The sequence below is a fragment of the Eublepharis macularius genome, chromosome 7 (assembly GCF_028583425.1).
Source record: "Eublepharis macularius isolate TG4126 chromosome 7, MPM_Emac_v1.0, whole genome shotgun sequence".
Lineage (NCBI taxonomy): Eukaryota > Metazoa > Chordata > Lepidosauria > Squamata > Eublepharidae > Eublepharis > Eublepharis macularius.
This window is the reverse complement of record NC_072796.1, coordinates 42,653,346-42,678,136: the sequence shown is the minus strand read 5'-3', so window position 1 is coordinate 42,678,136 and position 24,791 is coordinate 42,653,346. Positions and strand designations below refer to the sequence as shown.

General features: G+C 42.3%; 1 long non-coding RNA gene across 1 annotated transcript; it reads left to right on the top strand.

The window, feature by feature from the left end:
• The first annotated feature begins 1,245 nt into the window (after positions 1-1,245).
• LOC129333807 (uncharacterized) lies at positions 1,246-22,632 on the top strand. The gene is made up of 2 exons (XR_008597452.1): positions 1,246-1,792; positions 16,216-22,632. It is a non-coding gene; the product is annotated as an uncharacterized LOC129333807 (long non-coding RNA).
• The last annotated feature ends 2,159 nt before the right edge of the window (positions 22,633-24,791 follow it).

The window sequence follows — 24,791 nt, the reverse complement described above, 5'->3', positions numbered from 1 at the left end:
TGGGGAGAATGGCAGGGTATACATTAAATACTGGGGTGTCATATGCCCACTTTTAGGGAAATCAGAAATATTCTCTCACATTGATATTGTGATGTTTTTGAAAAATTACTGTGAAAAAACATTCACTATGATGGGGCTGAATGCCTTGAAATAGTTCCTATTATTATTTGTAGATAAACTATGAATATGTGAAATGTCATCTTTCTGATTACATTTTCTTATTTAGAATATCATTAGAATTTAGATATAGTGTTCTCCTACCTCGGCACAGAAACTGTTTCTACGTGTGTGGTTTGGGTGGTCCCTCTAGAATTGGTTAGATTATCTCTTCTCCAGGGCTGTTACCCATGATATCTCTGACACACAAAAACTTAGTGGGTGAAACTTTCCAACCACTTACTTGCCAGAAAAAAAGCTTTATCTATTTAATGTGCATTTCTGTATAAGGGCCAGGAAAAAAATGTGGCCAGCATATTCACACAACAGTCTTGTGAGGTAGGTTTGACTAAGAGCTATTGCCCAAGGCCGCCCAGTGAACCTCCCAGTATGCTGCTCATTGATTCTTTTATCTTGAGAAGTACTTACAGTACCTGCCAATATAAGGGCCAGTCTGAAGTATGTAATTTTCTCACCCCTTTTCAAAAGGTCAGTTTGCAAAGCACACTAAAAGGCAAGTAAAAATGTTTCACTGTGGTTGTAAACCCTTCTCCATATGAGTGTGGGATATGCACTCAACATATGCTCAGAGGCACTCTCCTTTTATTAAAAACCACGCATACCTAGAGGAAGAGGATTTATTCCCTGACAAGAATGATGAAAGGATTTTTTTACTAAGAATTTACAATCCCATCTAGGTTCTTTTTCTTATGGTGTATGGCAAATTTCAGCACCAAAAATCCTCCTGAGCATAGTGAAACGCCAACAGAAAGGATAAAACTAGCAGCCTTATCACAAGACAGAGATTCGAGGGTCTAATAAATAAAGCTGGTTCTTGCACGTATTTGGACGTTCCAATACAGCGTTAACTTATACTTGGGAAGCAACGCGCGCCTCAGAACGCATCGGGATTTTCCGATTCCCCAAGCGACATTTACGCCCAGATGATTTAGGCGCCCTTCGACTTCAGGCACGTTTCTGTCAAGCAGCAAGCCTTCGTCCACTTTCCTGAGAGGAGGGCCTCGTGGAATGCACCCAGTAGCGCTCCAGCGGCAAGGCTGTCCGGCGGCAAGGCTGTCCGGCGGAACCGTCTTAATTGGAAGCGGGTCTCGTGGAAATTTAACTCCAAACTGAGCTGGCTGCCGAGACGCGACCCACCCGGGTTTGTGCAAAACGAGGCGTGCAAACGCTGGGGATCCTGCCCCTCGGGCTTCAGGCGTGGGCGCCGGTTCCTCCCCACAACCACCGCAGCCCAACCACGTGCGTCCTGCTTGTCTTCTTGCTTCCCACCCTTCATAAACGCGCCCAGGCTCGAAATTTGCGCCGCACCGACAGCCGCCGCCCAGGAATAGCTCCGTTGCTTCTGCGCTGCCGGATTGCGAAGACTACCGAGGCTCGCTAGCGCCTCTCGGGTTAGCTCTCTTTTCCCCCTCCTCCTCCTCCTCCCTCGGCTGGGGAGAGGCTGGATGGCAGCAGCGCTTGCCGGGCGCGCACGTAGGAAGCGCCCGTCTAAATCTTGGAAGGCGGCGGCACAGACAGGAGCTGCAGCTGCTCGGAATCCAGTTTCCTGCCTGGCCTGGCTTGGCTTGGCTTGGCCAGGGTGGGAGGAGGAGCGTTTCCCAGCACAAGGCAGAGGGTAAGGGCGCTGTACTGGCGCGCGTGCGGGGTGCCCGGGAAGCAGCGATCGAGGGCTGGCCCTCTGTGGCACCAGCGCTGAACCCTGCGCCCTTAGGAGGGGCCGCAGCGAGGAAGGAGCCGGCAGGTGTAGCTTTCCCGGCACGGTGCTGATTCCGCCTTGTAGGGAAAATTACACTCTTGTTCTTTTGTAAAGGTGTGACAAGACTCCCGTTTGCTTTTTGCTTTTACTGCAGGGTGAGACAGACAGGTTGCCTGGTTTGAATTTTTGCCGGTCATTGAAGTAATACGGTGATTAAGTGAGCCCTGATTTATGAAAGCTTATGCTGGAACAGATTTTGTTACCAGTGGACTCCTGCTTTATTTGGCTGTCACAGACTAACGGAGCTCCCCCTCCGGAATGTAAAAGCTATAGGACCCCTATCAGAAAGGGGGTGGAAAGTGCTAATTACTATTTCTGTGCCATATGATCTCTCCCCCACCTTCTTTTTTCAAGAGATCAAAGCAGTATGCATGATCTAGCTTGCCTTTTCTTTAAATCCTCACAAGAACCCTGCAAGGTGGGTTAAGCTGAAATATAAAGAATGGCTCAGGGTGACCAAGTGAGCTTCGTGGTTTGAGGGGGGGAGGATTCAAACTCTGTACTCCATAGTGATAGCCCAACACTGTAGCCACTGAGTCTTTCTTTACCAGGATCTTTATCACAGTCTTTATGATTGAGAAATTGCCAAGGTTTACTCTGCCTGACTCAACATGGGGAGCTGGTCATCCCATTATACTTCCACGTTAAAAGGAACATGCCTGCACTAGCTACAGTTGTGCAGCATGTTTCCTTATGGTGATGTGTAGTGGCTCTCCAGAATGACTAAAGCAAGGCTAAGGCTGTTTAGGGGTCTTTCTTCCATACTGTCTCCATATAATAGATGTGTAAGCTGTGCCTCATTTTTCAATTCAAGGTTCAGAAAAGAAGAAATGAATGTTGGGACAATATGACCTAGAGAATTAATGGCAGAGCTTGGGCTTGATCCTAGATTATAATTTCCACATGCCGGTGTTGGATTGTCTTCAAAGCTTTTGCCACACAAAGGATTTGTGGCTTTAGCCAAGTCATTTAATAATTTCCAAAGGACTATTATTTAATTCATATCTTGTACTAGGCACACTGGGATAGTTGGTGATCCAGCAGCCTTAGAGTGGAGCTTGTATATTGGGAGACCTTATTTGAAATCCTTGGTACTTAATTTCTTTATTTGTTTAAGAAATTATTCTCAGAAAAAGGACCCACGATTTCCAAAGAAGTGTCTGTAGACAATATTGGTTATATAGAACTAAGGAAAAGAATACTTTATATGCTTATAGATACTATACATTACCCTTGCTGTGTGTGACGCACAATGTAGCAAAGAATATTAGGTAGATGTAGATTCTGTTTTCTAATCAGCTGTTATATTAATTGGGCGGCACCGGGCATTGCTCATTGTATCTTAGAATGGTTGATTGTATGAATAATATTATGTTAACCCTATGATGCCACCCTAAGATCCTAGGAGGAAGGATGAGATATGAATGGAATAGTGTCATTCTGGGCTGAAGAATGGATCATTTAAACCTTGTCTTAAAGTCCCGGGCAGTAGCGCAAAGAGCCTTGCCTCCTTTTGGCTCAGTATTTGGAAACTATCAAATCCAAAATATACGAAGCAAGCAAATAATCAGTGTGGTACAGTGCTGAGAGGGTTGGGGGCTAGGATCTACGAGACTCATCCGGATTCAAATCCCCACCACTGCGATGAATGAAGCTTCACTGGGTGACAATGAAACAGCTCTGTTCTCTCAGCCTAACCTACCTCAGAGGGTTGATGTGAGGATAAAATACTAAAAGAAGAACCACATATGCCACTCTGAGGAAGGGTGGGATAGACGTGCACAAGACCAATAGATCATGAAATCAACTTTAAAATAATGTTGAGACATCAAGTTATAAGACCAATGGGTTTGTGTGGGTTTTGGCTGATAAGCAACCTTAAAAAAAAAAAAAAAGAACGGGCATTTTGAATTTTTGTAAGGAAAGGTTGCTAAGCTCAGCCCTAAATGTATTGGCAAAGAATTAAGTCCTGCTATGTATGTAAGTTAAAGTTCAAGCTGGAAGGGTGCCTTCTGTGAAGCTTAAATCAGTTTTGGGTTGCATTTTCACTGCAAGCTGATCTCTTAACATACCGCTGGATTTTCTTCTGTTTGATTTGAAATGAATAGCATTTGCACATAGCACAACCAGTTCAAGAGAGACTTAAAGGTGCATTTATGCCTTGCATATGAAACATTATTTGGGATATTTTTTGTTCCTTGTGCTTTGTTTCATGGATCTGCTGAATCAGGAATAGAGTTGGTGTTGCTGCGGAACTAGAAGACGGACCTCTGGATAGGTACTATAGCAAGTGATTTCATAATAAATGAATTTGGGACTGAAAATAAAACTAAGCAAAAAATAGAAGATTGCGGAGCAAGATATGGTATGCAGAATGATTTTAGGCACTTATCAAGTTAAGCAGAGTGTGTGATTTATATGGCTACGCAGCTAGGTAAGAATTGCTTCCCTGTACCCATTACTTTCTTTCTTATTAATTGACACATGGCAGATTGCAGGTATATAACATTCAGTATTTCATAGACTTGCCTGTCTTGTAAATTTTTAAGAGGACATACACATAACAAAAATTTTGTGCCCTGCCCACAGAATAAACGGTGATCTTTTTAATGAGGCCTCACATATGAGAAAGCGGCGGTATGAATCCCACCTGCCACAATCCAGCTTATTAAAGCAAAGCATGCTTTAGTGCAGACAAATTGAGTTGTTAAATATTGCACTAGTACAATGCACAACGCGTTTAGAATACCAAAGTCTGTCTGGTTGAATTGTGAAAGCCTGTAGTCCTAAAGCTGGTGTAGTTAGTGTCAGACTAAGATCTGGGGAACCCAAATTCAAATCCCTACTCTACTACAAAGCAAACTGGGTAACCTTAGGCCAGTTATACCCTCTTATCCTGATCCACCACACAAGGTGGTTGTGAGAATAAAATAGAAGAAGAGGGAAATGATGTGTACTGCCCTGAGTTCTTTGAAGGAAGGGCAGTGTTAAAAATGTACTAAATAGGCATGCTCAAATGTATATCCCACTGAAATGTGGGATTTATTTGGGGTATTATTAAATATGTGCCTGTAAGTTCTATAGCATCTACTGAATAAATAAATGGAGCGTGGCTTCGGTGAGCTGTGAGCGGATCTCTCAATCCCCCTCCCCCACCCCAAGAGTTATGTGCATGCATAACTTAGTGTATTATGCGGAATTTCTACTGGGGAAGAGGGAAAACAAATGACTCTGATCTGACTTTGGTAGTACAGTGAAAATCAAATGGCCACATGCAAGCAGTGACTTACTTTAAAAGTAATTTGGACAGTATAGTAGACCTGAATAGGCATTAATTGGAAAGAGAATAGTGCATTGTTCTATAAGTAACAGGCACTGGGAAACAGAATGTAGAATAGCAAGTGGGATGTGCTATGCTGGAAGTCCAGGAAAAATTAAAAGGAAGGCATCCAACTTTTGTAGGTAAGAACAGGAAACCAAAAAATCAGCATGTCTTTTTGTTTCGTCGTATGATAAAGAACACCACGCTCCAACCCTCCTTTTTAGAAGATCACATTTGATGCTTCTTAATATAGGTCTTTTAAGTTGAGAGTCATAAAAGGATTTTAAATTAAACAAGCAGGTGAATATAAAACTTCAATTCATCCAGTGTTGCCATAATATGCGTATCACCACTTGAGTTAGCTAGCCATCCATACCCTTTTGCCTGTTGGCAAGGTAAACCTTAACACGCATTAATTCCCAAGACATTCTAAAAAACAATCATCTGTAAAATGGCTTGCGGAAATGTTCAGAAGTATTCCTTCTGAAATAGGGACTACTTGCCTGTTCCATCCTCAGCATCATCAGTTAAAAGAATCAGGTTGTAAGGAATGTAAAAGGGACCCTGGAGAATTTCTGCCACTCAGAGTAAACAGTAATGACCTTAATAGGCCGATAGTCTGAGCATAAGACAGCTTTATGCATTCATTAAGAGAAAATATTTTTAAAAGCTTTTATTCATCCTTGGGCATCTACACCAGTGTTGCAGAGTGGTTAAGGTGTCAGATTACAATCTGGGAGAGTTGTATATTGGTTAGGGAGTCAGATTCGGGACACCCAAGTTCAAATTCCCACTTGGCTCTAGAAACTTGCTGGGTAACCTCAAGACAGTCACACACTCTAGTCCTCCTACCTCACAGGGTTGTGGAGAATAAAATGGAACAGAGGAGAAAGCTGCTTTGAAAGTCAGGGTATAAATGAAATACATTTTTAAAAATAATGTTGATCTGCCTCCCATTTTCCTATGTAGCTGAAATTTCAACAAATACTCATTCACTGGTAAGGTTCTTCATACTCACTAGTACATTCTGCCCTCAACATCATCCCAACAGAGGACCGAGCCTTGGAAGTTCTTCCATAGCCTTAGACAAGCAGAATGGGAATCAGCCTATAGAGCAGGGCTGTGCCAGTTGAAGAGAAAACTGGATACACATTCTGTTAACAAGGTACCAAGGGGGAAACGGTAACCTTTGTATGATACCATCTGTGGTCTTTTTGTGGCTGGGGAAGATTAAATTGTTAGGTCATCTTTATTTCCCTTTAATCATGCAGATTTATAAAGTCTAATTAGAATGTTTCTCTTAATGTGGGAGTGATATATTTTAGAACACGTGCTCTGTAGTTATTATGGATATTGAAATCCTTGCTTCATCTTGAGCTGTGGAGAGTTGGACTATGTATGTCTGGAAGCCATCAGATAACTCCTCCAGTCTTCCCCACAAAGAAAACCTAGCCCACTAATATAGCATCTTGCAAGGAGGAGATTCCAGTAAGGCTATCAGCATTATATATAATTCTCAACATAGCCAGATCTGTGGATACTTAAATCCAGATACTGGAGCCAAGAACGGACAAGAGAGATCTTTCTACAAGCCTGAAAAATACTACAGGTCAGGGACTGCAGAAAAATCTGAAATATAAAATAATAATTTTAAAAACTGGGATACCCCCTCCTAAAATAATAGAAACAGCACCTGTAGCTATAAGAAACAAATGCCCTCATTGGCCATTGCTAGGCACCCAAAACTGCCAGCCTTAAACCCTTGGTTTCTGTCTGTAAAAAGTAGCAGGAGGGGCAGGCCCCTGTTCAGGGCTGTCCTTGCCTTTGAGAGATGACTCATTGGAGCCAGGCCTGGCAGCAACCGCTGGCTGACTTGCTACCACACGACTTGCATTACTCACCCAGGCCTGGCTGCTTGTTACTGTTCAACAGCAGCTGGCTCATAAAAGCCAATGTGGTGTAGTGGTTAGAGTTTCACGCTAGGGTCTAGGAGACCTACGTTTAGGGTTACCAGTCCCCTGCTGGGGGTGGGTGATTTTCCGCTCCCACCCTCCGCCCCCCACCATGGCTTACCTGGCTGGCAGGAGGAAAAGGCGGAGGAATGCCCCTCCCGGGGCTCGCTCCCAGGTAGCGAGGCACGTTCTGCAGTGGGCCAATTTCAGCGCCAAACAGGCCTGATTTGGCCTGCTGGGGAGCACAGGAGTGCTGCTGGAAGGAGCCTGGAGAGCTCCTGTGCTTCACAGCAGGCCAATTTCGACCCCAAATGGGCCCGATTCAGCCCCGAACAGGCCAAAATCGGCCTGCTGCAGAGTGCGGGAGTGCTCCCAGAGGCAGTACAATGTCCTGTGCAATGATATCACTTCCTGGAAGTGATGTCATTGTGCAGCCTGGGAGCACATGCATGCCTTGCATGCGTGCACAGACATCAACAAAGGTGAGTGCCAGGTCTCCCATCTCTCACCCGGAGGGTAAGGGGACCTGGCAACCATACCCACGTTAGATTCCCCACTCTGCCATGGAAGCAAAATGGATGGCCTTATTCCAGTCACACACAGCCTAACCTACCTCACAGGATTGTTGTGAGGATAAAATCAAGAAGAAGAGATTGCTGTACACTGCTCTTGATCCCTATTGTGGAGAAAGGTGGGGTATAAATGAAGCAAATAAACATAGCTGAAGATGGGAGACGATAAAAGGTTGGCTAGTGGGTGGGCAGGAAAGAAAGAAGTAAGGAAAAAATGAGGATATGGAGGTTATCAGGAAGAGGGAAAGAGGAAATAGTGTGGGGAGGAAGATATGGGGGAAATGAGGACACCCCCCCCCACACACACAAGGCTTTGCAGTTACCTCACTGCACAACTTGGCCTAACCCACCAGCTGGCACTGTGCAACTGGCCCACCACAGTTGTCCCAGGTAGAGGCTAGCAGGAAGAGAGGAAGAGGGGAAGCTGAAGATAGGAGGATAGAAAAGGCAGGTTGGCTGGTGAATGAGCAGGAAGCAGGAAAAGGGAAGCAGCTATGGTGGCTTTCAGGGAAGGGGAAAAGAAAATAATGGGGAAGGGAAAATGAGATTGCCTCCCCCCCCCCAGCAAGTTGTTGATCATCTGATTGTGTAATATTAATCTGCAAGGCTGAATTGGAATTTTGCTGCTGAGCTAAACATCATTGGCAGTCAAATCTGTGTAGTTGGTAAGGCTAACTTCTTTAAAGGTCAAACTGGAGCAAAAGTAATCTAGCAGCAGTTCCCCAAAATGATTTAAATCAGCATTTCTCAAATTTCTTGAGCTTTGCTCTGACCTGATCTTTACCTTATGGGACCCTCCCAATCCAGAATTAGCCATCTATGTAAAATGCTATCAGCAACCACAGGAGCATCCAAGATGACTGGCTGAGTTTTGTATGAAAACAGTCAGTGGGTATGCTGAGATCCTCAAATGGAGCTGTAGGCAAGCCAGGGCTGTACCCACATTTTACAGATATCTTTAAGATGGGTGCTGTTTCTTTTCCATTGTCAGTTGTGATCTCTGCTCTCAAGTTTGTCTTCAGTGCCACGTGAAATATGGAAGAGTGTATTAGAGGGCACGCAGAGTGCTTTCCCACCCAGCTGAGTAACTCGGCCCATCCCTGTTAACAGGGCTTAGTCAAAGGGATGTAAACGTAGAGGGAAAAGATACAGTTCTGCAAATGAAGGAAGAGAGGAATGAAGGAAGCGAGGAAAGCCAGGTCACTATAGGCTACGCTTAATATTTCTTTGTTTTCATACGGTAATGTTCAGCAAAATCAATTTTGTTGTTGTTGTTACTGTGACCTACAAGCAGAAAAAAACTTGTGGAAGTTGATGAGGCATTCAAACTTGTGACTGTTTTCAGATGAAAATACATACAAAAGTCAGCCAGTCATCTTGGATGCTCCTGTGGTTGCTGATAGCATTTTACATAGTGGAGTGAAGAGCAGGACTTGGTCCCAAGACGGGCATAGCGTAAAGGAACCTCTGACTAGGGTCCTTCATGTTTGGGTAGTAGAGGTCAGCCAACTGACCAAGTTTTACTTTAATCCAAGATTGCTTAGAGTTTGATTATACTATTACAAGTTCGGTTGCCTTGACTATTGAAAATGAATCCAATCACTAGGGGTTTGCCTAATGTGTTACTTTCTCCTTAACAATAAAGGGTGCTACTCCTTAATGTCTTTTAGATTGTCACAGCATTCAGCTGGTAAGAAAGGCAGAGAAGCAACAACTTGAGATTGGGCACAGACAGAACTCGAAATTCGTGGGTGGTTTTGACGTGGGAAGCATGTGACATTGCTATTGTCAGTACATCACTTCCAGTTACATGACAGGGTAGGTCTAGGCATCGTCGTTACTCTATGGTAAAGCTCTGTTTCACTATAGAGCTTTCCATGATTCCTAGAGCTACCTGCTGTCACTTCTATGTCATACCCTGAAGTGACATTCTGGTGCCTAGGCTGAAGCCTTCCCCCCCTTTATTTTTCTCCCCCAGCTGCTCAGAGCAGCAGCAGGCAATGGAGCAAATCCACAGGACAGTACCCACCATAAGTGGGCACATGGTAAACCTAGGTACATCAGAGGAAAGTTGCAAGAGTTGCTCTGTGGAAATCTTAAGCTGGGTTAGCAGTCATGCTGACTGCTTTAGAGTCTCTTTGCATATAATATGCTGTGTTTTTATGTATGTCAATAAACAGATACTGCAAATATGCCATAGTCTCCTGTGTGTTCTATAATTACAAGCAATTAACAGCCTATCAGAGGCAAACCACAAGCATTATTTATTGGTATATATTTACTAAAATAATCTTATCCCACCTTTTGGTGAGTGGCACCTTCAAGGCAGCTTAGTATCTAGGAAAGCTGTGAGTCTGCATGCCTACGCACATGCACACGTGGAAAGAATATTCCATGTAGATTTATAATGGAGCCAGCTCAAGTCCAACTGAAAGCTATGAGAATTAGCAAGCAGAGGCATGCACGGAAGAAATTTCTGTTTCAGTTTTGGATCCAGAGTTTCCAAAGAAAATATATACTGTTATTGTTTTTTTTTTTCTGGATGGGGTTTTGCTGGCTCAGATCTAATACATTTGACCTTTTTTGTTATCATGAATTTCAGCCCCATTCTTTACAATGAGGGCTTCCAGGTTCTTTGGGGAAGCTGTTTTTGCGCTTAATGGAACCAGAATTGCACAGAACACAGTCCTCCCTCTAAAGCATTGATCCACTAAGTTTTTCCTCAGTTACGTCACATGCACACGCACAACGGACCCTGAAGAAGGCAACTGTCAGCAGGTGCACGCTATGGCAGGAAACTGGCTGGCAAAGGGGTAGTGGGACAGCGGCAGCATTAAAGACAATACTGCTTTGTTCATTTTTTCTTTTTCTATAGTGCCAATAAATTATTACTTTTGCATCCTGCTAGTCCCTGTTGGTGCCATACTTCCTTATGCTTTGCAGTTTCGTTCCTTTGATAAGGAGGTGCTCTTGCATTAATCACCACCAGTCTCCATCTCCCAAGTGCAGGCAGCATGATTGAATCCCCCTCCCCTACCTAAAAAGTCCTGTATTTTCCCCATAAGCTTTCCTTCTGCTGTGGGATGTAGTCAGATGGCTCACAGGAGGGGGCGGGGAGCAATCCTAAACAGGTCTACTTAGATGTAAGTCCTTTATTATTCAATAATGTTTACTCTCAGGGAAATGTCCTTAAAATAGCAGCCTATGATTGAAGTCTGGGGCTTTTATCAAGTTTGACAGTTTGAACAGACCTCCCCATGGCAGTTTTCCTCACAGTGACCAACACATCTGAGTGCCCTGATGGGGATTGGGGAGACAGACCAGTTCCCAAGTAGCACTGCAAAACTCACCAAGATGCACATCCCCCCCCCAACAGCTATACTCAAATGTAAGACCCATGTTCTTACTCCCAGAGAAGTGTCTTTAGAATTGCAGCCTATGATTGAATTCTGCCCATTCCCGCTGAGCTGACAAACATTTCCAAAGCCAATAGGCAAGGCGAGTTCTCCCTTTCCAAGGACCCGATTGGCAGGAAACCAATGCTTGGTAGTGATGGGAGAAAAAAAGATGCACTCGAATGTATGGAGCACATTCCCTCCCCTCCTGCCAACAGAGTTAATTAATAATGTGAGGGCTCTCTCCCCTTGTCATCCGATTTGTGAATGCTGTTAAGGAAGACAGGATGCTGCCACTGCTGTGAGGTAAGAAATGAAAAGAAACACACAAACTTTTGAGTGGGAGGGTGTCATCATAATTTGGTTCCCTGGATTTGATTCACCGTTCTGGAAGCTGCTTTAACAAAATGAAATGACAATTTCCGGGTGTATTTCCAGCTTGTTTCTTTTGTTTTGCACACCATTATTAACAAGTACTTGCATCCTTTCTAAAGATTGCAAAGAAAAGTGCCAGTTATGCATAACAGGAGAGATGGTCTCTTAATCTTGCCCTGTCGTGTTAACTGCCAGCCCTTGAATGTGATCATACAAAAAGCTTGATCTTTGTATCTGGTTTAATTTATATTGAAGGTGATCTTTCAGGTATTCTGTTCCCATGCCCTTTAGGCATTTAAAAGCTAAAAACTAGTATTCTGGATTACAGTTGGTAGCCAATGCAATTGGATCAGAATTGGTGCATCATGGCAATATCCCAGAGAATTCACCAAAGTTTCCAAGAACTTCCACTTCAGGAAGAGGGATGAGCTGTTACTTTTCCATAACAGTGTACTTGTGAGAAGAGTATTTTTGACTTGCTCCAGCATGGCATAGAAGTATAAACTGTTGTAAATTTTCACTAGCAAAATAGGGGGGAGGAGTAATTTTGCCAGTTCTTCCCTTACCCCATGTTCCCTGTGCCCCAGGACCAGCATTTGGGAGCAGTGGAGGGGGGAGGTAATCACCATTTGGCTGATAGAAAATGTTTTCTATTAATGGAGATTTAGTGTGCGATCCAAGCGTAGTTAAAAAGCCACGTGTGTCAAATGCTTAAAAATGGGAGTGGGGAAGTGTAGTACATCTATATGTTTGATTTCTTTAATTGGCAGAATTTTATCAGCCCTATATTTGAAATTCCTTATTTTTATTGGCGTTCATCTTGGCACGATCAGGTTCAATGTTTCTTTTTGAATTTTGGCTCTTACAAGAAGAAAAACTACCCAGTGTTATTGGAGGAAATCGCAGTGGGCCCTTTGTTAGTTCAGGGATTTTCTTTATGCGCAGAAACATTCTTTTTAAAAAGTGAGTGCCCCCCACCTGCAGTCTAAATAAAGCAATATACAATCCCCTTTCACTATCTTGGCACTACAGTACTTCATAGTCAGCACATTTTGCTGCATGTATCTGCTATTGATTTTAGCTCCGGGCTCATTGTGGGCAACGCTGTGTGAATTTGAACAGCTTCATCTGCCTGTGTTGACTCTCCATTTTCTCCCAGGTAGCTTTCTTCCATTTTATCCTGTGCCTCTCCTCAGAGGTGCAACTATGCACTGGGTATATGACTTGCTGCCCTGTACCCGTAAGCAGTAGGGTTCAGAAAAAAATAGGCAAGGTGAAGCAACCGTCACTGTGTGCTCAAGTCAAAAGCCAACTCCTCTCTGCTGTTTCCTGCCCACGGCTCTTCAGGCAGGTGCAAGCACCAACCTGCGCAAACTGTGCCACCGAGGCCATGACGTCAGCTGCCTCCCTGCGTTAGGCTTTATTATTTCAAGGAGGGTGTGATTGGTGAAGGGAAATATTCTTTCCTGGAAGATGTTAGCCGTTTCCTTGAATGTGTTTTGTTCTCTGCTTTTCAATTTATGCTCAGAGGTACATATTCATGAGAAAGATATGCAGGAGAGGTATCAGTCAAGAGCGTATTCTGGATTAGATCTGTTTGAGCAGTTTTCACACTTTAAGGTCATAGCCAAGAGATTAAACTTGGCACGTATGCAGCAGTTATAGTATCTGGTTGATGTTAGCTGGTCCGTCACAGCTAGGGGAAAAAAATACCAGGGCTATAAGTAGTCAACCCTCATATTTTCTGCCTTAAATATGTAAAATTTCAAGCTTGTGCTGTCCCAGTTTGCATTGGGGCCAAGCAGCAAAGTCAGACAGGGTTTAACCCTTCAGCTTCCACTTGGTATTGCTAATCAAAACCAGGTCCTCTGTTTATTTAGTATTTTAAAGGGGGGGGGGTGGAAAGCTGTGTTTTTGAAGTACATAACTTAAAATGCACACAGTCATGCAGGGGAATCAGATTAAGCAAGCAACAGCAAATAAGTTTGAAGAGGTAAACCCCTTCTCTCACGGCCCTGATGCAAATTGGGGAGTGCAGCCCTGCAATTTGCATTTGAAAAGCAAGACAGAGGTGTTTGCACTAAGGATGTAGCAGGGCTATATCCCTTCATACCGCAAATACAAGTGTGCATGACTTAATATTCCTCCATATCAAAAATTGGGGGGGGGGGATCCCTGCAGCTAGAAAACAAGCCTGTCAATAAACAGGCTCAGTTTGGCTCTTTCTTCCTGAATGTGTGTGAGTGGAGGCACTGTACAAGACAGAGGAGCATTCCTTGCTGAGCCCAGAGTCTTGTATAATTCAGATTTGCTCCAGGAAAGCATCTATGATTCTATGAAGCTGCCTTTTGCAGAACTTGGCAATGGGCGGTATTGCCTGTTCTGACTGCCCGTGGTTTTTTGGGATCAAAATGATCTTGCTATTACTTATTACTGGACCAAGGAATTAAAGTATACACAGCATGTATTACTATGAGCAACAGCCTCACCCTTTTCCACCTTCAAAAAGATACATGGTTATCAGATGTTTTCCCCATACTTCCATCCAGGTGGCATGCATACAGTTATGTGGGGGGAAAAGTGACACTCCTAATACCATCCAGTGATTCTCACTGCTATGCAAAGAATCAAAATCCCCAGTCCAAGGCTATATACTCTATATATTCAACACGGATGTACAGCAATCATTCATTAAAATCCTGTTTGTGCTGCATTAAATGTAAGTGCCAAAAAGAACTTGCTGTGGATAGCTTCAGGTCAGTCGAAGTACAAAAGTCCTATAACTCACAAATCTTAGGAAAACAACATACAGGTAAAACACTAGCAGTGTATTAAGGCATACGCTTTGAGGACTAAAGACCACTTCATCAGATTATAAAATGAATCCTCAGGTGGCAGACATAAAGAGGGGAAAATTACATATAGTGGAATCAAAAGACCATGAAACATAAGGTATGCATAGTATGGCATTCTTATGTAAAATTTAAATGTGCTTAAGATAAGCACGGTGACCATCCACAATAGCAGTAATTGGAGATACACTCTCCTTAGTTTTAATACACTGATTAACATCTGTCACTGGTGAGAAATTCTGGAGCCTTCCTTTGAAGTTCTTTTGAATGTAACTTCTATAATCTACTCCTGTCTTTAACAATGATAATTTTCTGTCAGAGGCCTTGGCTTTTCTTTGTTTCCAGACAGGCCCTCAGTCTAAAACACCTTCTTAGTAGCAACAACTTCACAGACACAAGAACTAGACCTTCTAATCAACCCAGGCTCTTACATCTGTTCAGCCAATGCTATCACAAGCGCTAATAAAATCAGCTGCACTGTGAGGTTAAATCACTTGCTTATCCTCCAGTGTGATTGATAGAAGTCATCTTCTGTCAACAGTACTGTTCTGCCGACATAGAGCAAGCAGGCTAGTCTCTGCAAAAGAATAAACATACACAACTCTAACAAATCTAACATTTGAAAAAAATGATAATATTCATAAACTGGGACATTCTATTCTTTAAAAAAAACAGAGGATGACTCCAGATGAAACTGCTGAACTAAAATTCATCAGTTTGAAGACCAGATTTTTCTCACTAACTACAGGCATTAATATATGCCCAAACTGATCACTACCAAGGCTTGTGAATTATCACTAGTAATTGTGAATATATTTCTGTTTTACATAGAACCACTGCCTGTATTTCATTGTCTTTTAAGCCTATTATTTACTTTTTTTGCAATTTATAATTTGTAGCTCTGCATGACTATGTCTGTCAGCTGAGGATCTGCTTCAAGCAGCTGACCACAAAACTTAAGCCACAAAAAATCCATGAGTCTTTCAGGTACCATACGTAACTCGGTTTGCTGCAACAAAGTAGTTTACTTTGAAAAGTTAGTTTCTTTACAGTACTCTTAGTGCTCATCTTGCATTTGACAAGCCAAGAATTTCCCATGATAAAAGCAAAGGTTATAGGGTTTAACCAGCAGTAGGAGAGAAAGGATTTTCTAGAAACCAAAGGGCCTAGCTGAGCCTGCATCTGTAGAAGTACTTAGGCGGGGGGGAAAGTTGGCTGGAGTTGGGCCACAGTGCTTTGAGCTGAGCATATTCAGAAGTTCATACTCATCTTGGGTTGGGTCCAAACTAGTATCAGCAGAGCTCTGCTCAAGGAACAGAACTTTCCCATCTCCCTCCTGCCACAGCCTTGCCTCCAGTTGCCTCTGGATTTCAGGCAGCTCCCACAAACAGTCGTGGGAACTACGGGCTCTGCAGTGGGAGTAGGGAAGGGTTGGCAAAAATTGCTTTCCAATCTGACGTTAGTAAGAAAACAACCACTGGCCCCAAAACTGTGTCCAGAGGGGAGAGAAATAACCATTCCTTCTCAATCTATAAATGTGCAACTAAACACATTTCCACAAAAGCATGTTCCTGCATGATGGACGTGGATTGAAACCATATTCTTGTAATATGGGAGCAGAGTTGTAAGTGCTCCCTTATGATGCCATTTGGCATGGTTTCCAGTAAGAAAGAAATTGTATTTGTAGTAGTGAAAGGGCCAGGGCTATGTGTAAACAGCTTTGCTAATAATACCCAACTTTGGCTTTCGATGCTTATGTAGTTGTCATAATTTAACCTCGAATTCCCATGTGATTTTTGACATTCTCATTTCAGGGAGCAATGTGGGGATGACACTGCGAGGAAGCAGCACCTACTTCATTCTTCGCCTGTCATCCTAAGAACTTCATCCAATCCAGATGCTCCTCTGCAGTGGAATTTGGCCCTGAAGAGACCTCCCTGATCTCCCTATCATGCAGGAAAAAAGAGGAGAAGCAGAACATTGTGAATAAAAACAAGCAATGCCATGCCATTTATTAAAGCCAACTAAAATACTGGCTTTTGGGATTACACGGCATTTGCTCTGGGATTTTGCTATGGACCAAGCAGCTACATCTATTTGGATTACCAGTGGCTGCAGTTCTGCAAGTATACAGGTTGCCTGGGGAAAGTGAAAGTTCTCTTTGTGTGCCATGAGTAGTGGCCAAGATTAGAAACTTGTATTCACAGCGTTAACTACTGCTAGCTATAAGCTTCATCTCATTCCAGGGCTTGTTCGAACACTGATGAGTAGGCACGGGAGATTTCATGATTGATTTTATTACATTAATTGCATTTTCTTTGTACTCTTTCCAGAGATGTTGCCAATGGCCTGTTGCCCAATAAGATAGGGAGGCAAAGAGAGGTAGCATGCCCTCCTGTGGCAAGAGCCATTCTTGATGCGCCTCACTCATCACTCATACAACATGAGCTTCTGCAACAACCAGACAATGTCCTTGTGGGCTTTGGTTATTTCAGTTTAACTACAGATTTTAGAAGTTCTGTTCCATCACTGAGGTTCAGAACTCCCATTTGAGAGCCAGTGTGGTGTAGTGTAGCGCTTCAGACTGCCGGATTAGGATTTGGGAGGCCCAGATTCAGATCCCCACTCTGCCGTGGAAGCTTGCTGGGTGACCTTGGGCCAGTCATACACACATCGTAACCTACCTCACCAGGTTGTTTTGAAGATAAAACTGAGGAGAGGAGAGCAATGCAAGCAATGTTCTAGGTCCTCGCTGGGGAAAAAAGCAGAGTATACATTCATCATACACAAAAAGAAATACAATAGGAGACCACTGAAAATTAACTACTATGTATATATGACATTGGAGTTGCATAGTAAAATGGGTTGGTTCAGATTTAATTATTGCTTCATCAATTCTGGGATGAAAGATAATTTAAGATAAATTTGTTTAGTGAAAGAAGAGTTTCATTTAAGAACTACTTACAAGAATATATACAACAAACTGAGAGAAACATTCATAGCTCTTACACAGGAGAGAGAGAGAAACGATTTCACCAACAGACATTTTACAACTGACACAGAACCTTCACACACAGCAGGGAGGGGCTACTTCAGGAGCTACAGACAAACAAACTATACAAAGCGTCAAGCTTTTTACTCTGCAAGCCCCCTGCACAATCAAATGAGACCACAGTGCTTTATTCCTACACACTCTGCAATGCAGACTCCCACATCCCATGTTTCTTTGCTTACTAGGCATTTCTGCTAACAGAAACAAGGTTTACCGCCTGTCTCTCTTCTCACTGGACTTCACTGTGTGCTCTGCTACACACATTCACATGTGTGGAAAGGTGGCATATCCTTCACCAGGTGAGTGACGGAATATGCCCCATATTGAGGGTCACAGAGATATCTCTCCACCCTCACAGAGTGTGAGTGGGAAAGAAAAATAAACGTATACTCAGAGCTTTGGCTAAGCTTTGGAAAAGGAATAAGAGTTCTTTATTGTGGGAACTCTGTACAGGATAGGAAAGTTGAGAAATCTCTATCTAGCTATCTAGTCTAAGGATGCCAGTGGATGGCAGGATGGCATGTCTTGCATCCATGGTACGAAGGTGGAGAGTGTGACAAAGAGAGGAAAATGAGGTGTCACAAAGTCTACACATCAAAGGATAGTGCCAGGGTAGTAAAGAGCAAAAGGGTAAACAGACCCCAGATCTTTCTATTTTTTATTCTGATTTGTCCCTCTGTGAAACCTGAGTAAGGGACAGCATTCAGTTGTCTTCTCACAGTTTCAGCTTCCACCCCTCTTTGTTGCAGAGGCAGTCCTGTGTTGCTCAGCACTTTCCTTTGGTACTAGGTGCCTTTAAGTTCATTGAAAGATGCTGGTGGATGGAGGAACACACTCCACAGTAGAAAAGGGTGTAATGCAGATGGAAGCAAGGTTTAGGATCGAAGCCCATGATGTCAGCCCAACTGTTATAGCTTCAACAGAAAGATGTAAAGTCTTTGCAAAATTTCCCAAGATTGTTTAGATGAATGTTTTGTAGATATAAAACACTCTGATCTTCCCTGCTAGAATGGATTCCACTTAGGGTTTCCCACATCCAGGTGGAACATCCCAGAATTACAACTGATATCAAGACAACAGAGATCAGATCCACTGGAAGAAAGACAGCTTCAGAGGGAAGGTTGTATTACATTGCACCCCACCAAGATCCCTCACCTTGCCAAAACTGGCCCTCCCTAGGCTCCACCCCCAAATCTCCAGGAATTTCCCTACCTGGAACTGGCAACCCAAATTCTACTCTTTACTGTGAGTATGCTTCATATCCTAGAATCTTCATAAATCTTGAACGTTCAGTTCTTTTGCCTCATTTTTTTGTTTATGTAATGTTGCCTGAATTCCTGAAACAGAATGGCTTACAAATAAAATTGCAAAATAAAATAGTTTGAAATAGTCAGCCTTATCTATTTATTGAGAAAATCTCTATGCCACCGCCTGAGGCTAGCAACAGACAATAAAACCAATGTTTAAAGGAAAAACTCCTTAGTTAAAAGACCTGAATTAAAAGAAATATAGGGTAGGTGCCAGGCAAACCTCAAGGAGAAGTATGAGGTTCCCATGGAGTAATGTGATAAATAATTATAACCCAAGACTGTCATTATACATGCATTGTAAAGGACAGTGAGGCTGCTATATTTCTGCCACTTGTCTGCCACTGCTACCGTTTCCTCCAAGTTTTGTAAGACACAAAGTAAAATGTGGCGGAAATTCCATTTTGAGATTTTTGCATTAAGACATATTATTTAGGCAGCTATGAACCCACCTAATCTTGTGTTCAGTTTTTGCTTCTCACTTCTCGAAAAGATGCCATTGGCTGCGGAGACCACCAAACCAGGGTCGAATCCACATTACTTATTCTAAGTTGCATGTTCCCCGCATTCCCCACGCAATCCCGAGTGCCGGTCACATTACCTCATTAAACAGACGCATTTCATTCGCATTTCTCCCGAATATGTGGTCACAGGTTTTCAACGGGAGTTTCACGGTGGCCGTGAACGGGCCAATGCGCAATTTACGCGGTTTTTTTAAAAAACCACCCCCTTCCTGTCTCTCCGGCAGTTCCGAGAGTTCCTATTGGCTGATTCAACTTGCAAGTGCTCCTTAGTCTGCAAAAGACTGTTTTTGACTTCATAGCATTGGATTTATTGATTATGCTGTTTCTGAATCAAATCTGGTAGTTTGAAAAATCATTTTGGGGTGAATCCATCCTCAGAACGGACTCGCAAAACTTCCTTTTTAACTGTTTTTTATTTTTTTTATTTTATATTACTGTAATATCGAAATTACGGTGAATCAATCATTCGAAATAAAGAAAACAGAGCAGGACCTCCATCACTCCTCCATGTTACCCCAAGTTATAATCAGTCCCCAATGACATTTTACATTTCCTCGAAAACTGTCAGGGATGATGTTCTATAACCTCACACAAGGAAAATGGGGTGTGAGACATGCAGGCACACTGTTGGGTCTCCGTCAATGCATCAGAGAGACAAGACATCGTTATCTATATATCATGATATCAAAATAACGGAAAAGTAATTTTAAAACAATAATTTTTTTTTTAAAGGTCGGGAAGATTTGTTCCCGCCCGCAAAAGCAGAAAATGCGGGTGTGGGGTGAATGCGGATTCGGCCAGTGACTATTGGGAACATAATGACTCTCCAAGGAAGTGAAACTTCAGTAAAATTCAGGCACTGAACTGTCCTGCATAGGAAATGCCCACGAAAGCTTCCCACATGCTTCCAAATTTCCAAAAAAGAAACGGGAGAGAGCCATCAGTGCTGTCAGTGGGGGGAAGAGAGGCATCATTATCTTCAATGATGTTTCTTTATAAGGCAAGATCGAAATAACAGAAAAGTGTGCTAAAAAAAAATTTAAAAAATGGGCAGGGAAAAAAGGTCCCGCCCAAAAAAGCGGTTTTCGAGCAGCTGTGTGACCGGAGGGACACGCGAGAAAGATGGATTGGAAGCAGGAATGTGAACGAAGAGGAAAAAATCGCGGACTGGAGGCAAACGGAAGATATCCGATAAACATGCGAGTAATGGGTAATGTGGATTCGACCCAGGCAGTGCAATCCAGCCAACGTTGCTCATTTAAAGGATGCATATGATTACACAAGCACAAGGAGAGGACAAAAATAAGCAGTTCTGTGCTTTGCAAGTCGGTCACTTTAATGAATTGAGCATAAGATTCTCTGATGGTGAAGATTTAGTTCACTTATTAAGGAAAGGCAACTGCAAAGGACAACAACCTGGCTGCGTAGCAAAAATGGTTACTACGCAGGTGCAAAGTTGCTCAAAATTAACAATGATTGTTGATATGATCAGATCAGGAGTTTGCCTTGTAGGTAATCAAAGGGGTACGAGCAAAGTAAACTTAGCTGGTAATTACGATTGTGTCAAAGCATGCCAATTTACAACTTGATCTGATGTTAATGAAGGATGTCAAGCGATCTGGATATATGAATATACTGTGTATCACTTTAGGTTTAGGATAAGTTGTACTGAACTCTATGATTTCCTTACAATTATTAGAATTTTCTTACATGCATTAGGATTGTGACTGATTTTTGCTAGGTTGTACTTATTACTAACAGTATGCCATTAAAAATAATATTTATGCCTATTTATCTGATGAATGTGTGTTGAGAGCTAAGAAGAATCCATCACTTGGCTGTGCGTCCATGAGTGAAAATTACTTTTGACAATACAGCTTCTCTGCCTTGCCCAGTATCTCATTCCCATCAGTGACTATTTCTTGTACCCCGAAGAACAAATCTAGAATGTAATCTGAATTCTCCCTCTGCTACTATCAGGCAATTACAAAGATGCCCCAATGTTTGCCCATAACTTGTCAGTGTGCTTTGTGGACCGTCACAGTATTGGTGTGAGCTGTGTGTAGATTGCTACATGAACATGACATGTTATTTCTTGAACCAGAACATCAGAAACCTGAAAACAATACTACAAAAAAATCTCCATTCCTTTCATTCTATTGATATTGTTTTGAAATAATGGCCATTGCAGATCAGGCAAGACAATTTGGGCCGGGACTTGTATGCTGCCGATCCCCTCACCCCTTCCTCGGTTCAGCTTTACCCAGGGTAACTTGATAGCAGACAGCTGTTTTGCTACATCACTCAGAGCGACATCTTTCCTTTTGCGTTTTCAGCTAAACATTCCAAACCTAAAGCCAGCCTTTGTCGAGAATCCCAGAAACCACAGCACATGTTTCAAAATAACAAAATCCTCTCCAGTCTAACTCCCTAGCTACTGTACTGTTAACTGCATTACAGAACACATTCTGCACACAATTTCCTATCTCCAGTCTGGGCTTTCTTTCCTCCCAAACACACATGACTTTCTTGTGTCTCCCTCTTCTACTGTCTCTCCTTGGGCGGGGTGCGGATGGTTCTCTTTTGCTGCTATATAAGACTCTTGGTTGGTTTGTGAAGATCCTGTTTATCTGCTCTGCAGATGGATGTTTCTGGATGGCACTCAGAGGTTAGGTCCTCCTTTCTTTGTGCTTACTAAGTGAAGCAGAAAAACAGCACATTTAAATATGCTAAATGAATAACTGCAGAGACAAGATGGATATGAGTGACAAATCCCAGCCATGAGTTCTAAAAAGCGAATGTATCCAGACTCCTGACTCCGAGTCCTGACAGTAACTCATTACCAACAACGTCTGTAAACAGTTTTAATAGAGAAGCACTGTGGGTTAATTATAAGTAACAAGAGAGCCACAACTGTGAAAGGAGAACCAGTGTCATATCCTGTACAGAACATTGGACTTGGGCCTGAATTTAAAAACCTTCTGGATAATTTGGCTTCTAGGATATCTTAGCTCAAACTACATTGTTTTGAGGGAAATAGTTAAAATAAGTTTTCATCCTGCAAACATTAATATCAGTTTCATTAGAATTTATGGGGGAAATATCAGGCTTTAATACTGTATATAGTCTCATTTCTATTCTGCAAAATTGTTGCCTAACCGTCTGTTTTTCATTGCAGCATTCAGTTCAGTTTTAAGTGAATTTATTCCCCAAATCACATGCCCTCTGCCACAGTTTAAACAACTATGTTAATACTCTAGTAAAACATGCATTCATATTTTATAATCTGTACAATATTTTCCCAGGGGCCTTTCATTATATTCTAATAAATTGACTGGTGAAATTTAATAGCAATTGTTTTTTGGCTGTATGCCTTTCAGCAACGCCTTTGGTGTGTGTGTATCTGTTATAGCAATAGCCTTTGCAGGTGTAAATGACTGCTAGTTAAACAGTTTACACTTTAGGATTTTAATGAACAATTGTTTTCAAAGCTGCTAAAGTAAAGAGCGTGTGTGTGTGTGTGTGTGTGTGTGTGTGTGTGTGAGAGAGAGAGAGAGAGAGAGAGAGAGAGAGAGAATGAGAGAGAGAGAGAATGTATTTGCATTTTTGTGGATTAGAAGTATTCCTAGATGAGGATGAACAGATGCAAATGGAGACAGGATTTTGTTTAGTTGCATATAACGGTAGTTAGTAGAAGAGAATAAGGATGTGGAATGGTATGTCATAGGCCGATCTCATCAGACCTCAGAAGCTAAGCAGGGTTGGTACTTCAGTGGGGGCCAGCCACTGGCAACCCACATCAGCTTCTCATTTGCCTTGAAAACCTCTTGCTGGGATCACCATTAGCTAGTTGTGACTTAATGGCACATACTAGAAAAGGAGATTGTGGAAGGTGCAACTTTCCGCCTCCCTGTGACAAGCTGGGGACTCTTGAAATTCCAATCTATACAACTATAAAAAATAACTGCCTCAAAGTACCTTAAAATTAGCAAAGGTCTTTATTATCATGGGTTAACTCTGACCTGAGAGCATTCTCCACCACCAACAGATATGTAACCCACAAAAAAGAATGATACAAGACGTTAATTGACTTCTAAAGACTCTTTAGTGTTTTTTCTACAAAAACCCTAACAGCTGCCTTTCTAGAATACATAGCTATTAAAGATCAGGAACTCTTTTCTTCTTTGCACCTAATCACACTTAGCACAGTTCATAGTTGATCTTCCAAACCATGACCTGGAGAATGGGTGATATAGCCCTGCTCTCTCCTTTCTCCCTTTTCTGGTTTTCTGAAACTGTAGTTTATGAGCAAACAAGGGTAACTAAAGAATGGCTTCCAAACCATTAATTTGAAACAATGGTTCAAAGTAATTTTTCCAAATGTGACTTAGAGGCACTCCTGCAGTACATAGCACTAGGCATCATTTGCCTAATTTGGTTGTCAGGACAAACATTAGGTTGATCCAGCGATACATGAGCAGAAAGGAAAATACGCTTAGCACAGTTCTGCTTGGACAAGCAGTAGCACAACGGCTGCAGTAACACATAGCACATTATTATAACTTGTTAATGAAATAACCATGTGCATATGGAGCAATGGAATGTACAACAGATGCTTTGCATGATTTCATTTAGAAATTGTATCAGAAGAAATACCTTACATGCAGAACAGATAGCCAAGATACATTTATTGTTTCTACTTGGTGCAAGCAGACAGCAAGGAGTAATTTTCAGTGCTTCTGCTTGCACAAGAACTGTTGCACGCACGGAAATCTCCCATGGACGTCAACCTTTGGCTAGAGGAAACCAGGAAAGGGAGGAGCAAATTGGATTGTAGGAGGGAAGAAGGGCAGGGCTGAGCACAGCACATTCGATCCTCACGTCCCCGATGGAACGTGCAGTGCTCCATCCTCCATGGTTTGGCAGAACAAAACATGACATCTGACCTCCATCTCGGCTCCTGCTGCTCTCCATGGTGTTTTCTTGAGATTGCAGGGACCAAAACATAAATGGTGCAGACGGATCTTTGCAATTCTTCAGGTGTAAGGAAGGTTAATGTATCCATTATGGCTGTCATCCTGTGCAGTGAATGTGCAGTTTACATACCATCTCACCTGTGATAATTTAGGGTTGCCAACCTCCAAGTGGTAACGACAAAAAAGGAGAGTCACGGAAATTAGCTGCCACAAAAGAGGACCCCTCCTTTTATTCTCCTGAAAAAGAAATATAAGAACAAGAAATTACCAACAACATACGGCAATTTGCCTAAAGTATTTATGGACTTGCCTGAAAACTATACAACCTAGGATGATTCTTATATGAATGTTATTTATTCAAAGGCATACTTGGTATGGACTGTATTTAATGCTTGGATATTTTGTATATGGATTTGACCTCCGTTCACATATTTATTGACACTCTGTACTTTATATACTGAGACTCTTTATTATACTGTATGAAAGTTTGTATCCGCTGAAAGTTTACCATTGTGAACTATATGATGAATA